Genomic DNA, 2,819 nt, shown 5'->3' with positions numbered 1-2,819 from the left:
CAAGCCTGGAGGAGCAGTTGAGTCAGAGCCAGGAGCACCCAGAGGAGGGAGTGAAGTCAGGAGGGGGGACAGGAATGGGTCACAGGGGAGGGGAGGATCAAGTGGATGGTCAGGCATGAAAGGGGCAGGAGGGGGCTGGGCCACAGGGTGAAGGCTGCAGACTTTATCCCAAAAGGTAGGTCTCCCCTCTATGTGGCCAGGCTGCTGGAAGGGGCTGAGGCAGGAAGAGTGCACTGGGTCATGGCACTGCCTCCAACACTAGACTTGGAGATCCAGGCTATCCGGCAGGTAGGTTCTGCTTCCATGGAACGTTCTGGAGGACACCAATGCAAAAACTCTCCATATGTCCCTGTGCAGACCCTCAATTTTGGCCCACAGTCCTAGCGGTCTGGGTGCTTGATACTTGGTGACTCCAGCTCACACTGTGGCCAGAGCAGCACCCCCCAGTCACCTGCCCTTCTCTAGCTTGCTCTGCCTCAGACCCATCCTGAAACTCCTCTGTGGCCATGTGTCTTAACATCATCTCCCACCATCTATGGTCCCATCACTAATTTCCTCTGTCTCTTCCATGCCTTCCCAGCCTCTTTCTACCTGTCAGCCCCACACCTGCGCCCTCCTCCACCTGTGTTGTGCCTGGGCCCCACCTTGCTCTGGCCCTTCCAGGTTCAGATACAGCTGCTTCTTTCAGGAGCAGGACACAACAGGTACTGGCCTCTCCAGTCCTCTTTGTGGAGTGTGGCAGTGGGAGGAGTCTGAGGCTGAGCCGCATGAGGAGGCTGAAGACCCTGCTAGAGAACAGGTGATCACAGAGAAACTCTGAGCCACAGGAGTCTAGGGGCTCCCAAGAGTCTCTAGGGATCCCACTGACCCTCTCTTACTCTCTGCTGTGTCATCTGCTCATTGAGCTTACAGAGAGCCTGCTGCATGCTGGGTATGCAGCTCCAATCAACAGGACCCACCCTTGCCCCCAAGGGACGGGCAATCTCAAGCAGCCCTATAGCAAACCTTCTGGCTGCCCTTTTTTACAATTGTGCATACTGTGAAAAGATGCATGGCAGTGGCGGCACTGCTGCAGTCCCAGCACTCTGGTAGGCAGAGGTGGGCACAGCTCTTTGAGTTTGAGGTCAGCCAGTCTACAGAATAAGTTCAGCATAAGCAGGGAAACCCTGTCTCGAAGAAGAAAGAAAGAGAAATAGAGAGAAAGAAAAGAAAGAATGAAAGAAAGGAAAGCCTAGCACTGAAGTGAATCTGAATCTGAGCTGCACAGAGAGACCCTGTCTCCAAAAAGAAGGGTGTGGGAGGGACCAGCAGGAAAGCAAACTTAACAGCTTAGCAAGATCATGAGACCCCTTTCCCTGGGAGTGCAACTCAAGGTCTGTACTGTGCTAGGCAAGTGGACCAAAAGCCCTGTATACCACTGTGCTGGCCCTGTATACAGCTGAGTCACCCAAGACAGAAGAACCCCAAATGGGCCAGTTCAGGTGGCCATTTGCCTGGAACAGAAAGGGTGTCTGTTTGAGGTGGGAGGCAGCAAAGGGAAAGTGACCTTGTGTTAGGACCTGCGAAGCTTGGGACATAAAACCACACAATGTTCTAAGGATCCATAGGTAACTTGGGTGAGGAGGTGACCTGGTGAAGGGCTGTGAGCAAGGATGGACAGTGTAGGAGGGCAGTGCTGAGAAGGGACGTAGGAGATGTTAGGTTTTTAGGTGAGGTGACATCCTGTAGGACATCCAGGGGATCCCAGAGCTCCCAGGCGAACAAGCCTGGAGGTCACTGATTGGTAGGAATGGAATGTAGTGACTCTCACTGCAATTCTAGAACTGGGAAGGCTAAAGCAGGAAGTTTGCCATGAGTTTGAAGCCAACCCAAGGTACTGAGTTAGACCCTACTTAAAAAAAAAAAAAAGAAGAAGAAGAAGAAGAAAAGAAAGTAGAAAGTGTGGGCTAGGTGTCCATCCCAGCTCCAGGCAGTGGAAGCAGCAAGATAGGAGTCAAGGTTAGCGTCATCCTCTGCAACATATTGGGTTCACACCAGCCTGGGCTACAAGAGACTATCTCAAAACACAGTAACAATAACAAAAAGGCCAGGTTAATAGAGGTGACAGCTGAGGTCACAGGCACAAAGACGTCTCTGGAGAATGGGCTGTGCAGAGGGGTAGGAGCCTTCCAGAGGCCCCCAGAGGGAAGAAAGGAGAAAGTGCTGAGCCCCCTCTTGGCACAGGCTGGTGGACCAGGACCTCCTGGGAACATTGATCTCTGGTACTCAGAAGGAGTTAAATAGTCACCAGTGTCCATAGCATATCTGGCTTTCCTGGGAGGGAGCCCCAGGGAAAGTTTAGCAGCTTGTATACCTGGAAGCCATCCCCGTCAGTCTGGACCCCAGGTAGAGGGATCCTTGCTGGAGCTGGGTCACAAGCCCAGAGAGGGTTTCTGTGCAAAGAGTTGAGGACACCAAACCTTCATGTTCTGCAGAGAAACTTGCAGAGAGAGGCAGTACATGCTCTAGAAGGAAGCCGAACACTGCCCTGGAGGTAAGGAGCAGGTTGACAGTCCTCCCTCTGCCACAGGTGATGTGGGTCCTGCCTGTTAGAGGATAGGGACTGGAGGCACCGTGCAGGAGTCACATACCCTTCCTTCCCGTTCCTCAGTCAGAACCCTGGGCCTGCCCTCAGCCCATTCTAGCCCTGGCAATTCCAAGAGGGGGTGGGCACCTGGACCCCAGGGAGGCTTTCAGGAGCTCTGTGGGCACCCCAAAGACCAGGCTGTCTTTCCAGGTGTCACCCTTCAGGGAGCCACGGGTGTAAGAAAAAGGTTGAT

The 2,819-nt window shown here is 53.5% G+C and overlaps 1 long non-coding RNA gene across 1 annotated transcript; it reads left to right on the top strand.

Moving 5' to 3' along the window:
• The first annotated feature begins 187 nt into the window (after window positions 1-187).
• Window positions 188-2,549, top strand: LOC129679140 (uncharacterized). Its single transcript, XR_008720518.1, has 3 exons — window positions 188-288; window positions 689-799; window positions 2,475-2,549. It is a non-coding gene; the product is annotated as an uncharacterized LOC129679140 (long non-coding RNA).
• The last annotated feature ends 270 nt before the right edge of the window (window positions 2,550-2,819 follow it).

The sequence above is a fragment of the Psammomys obesus genome, unplaced genomic scaffold, assembly GCF_907164565.1.
Source record: "Psammomys obesus unplaced genomic scaffold, mPsaObe1.curated_primary_1811, whole genome shotgun sequence".
Classification (NCBI taxonomy): Eukaryota; Metazoa; Chordata; class Mammalia; order Rodentia; family Muridae; genus Psammomys; species Psammomys obesus.
The sequence above is the reverse complement of the archived record's forward strand: the minus strand, read 5'-3'. Positions and strand labels throughout refer to the sequence as shown.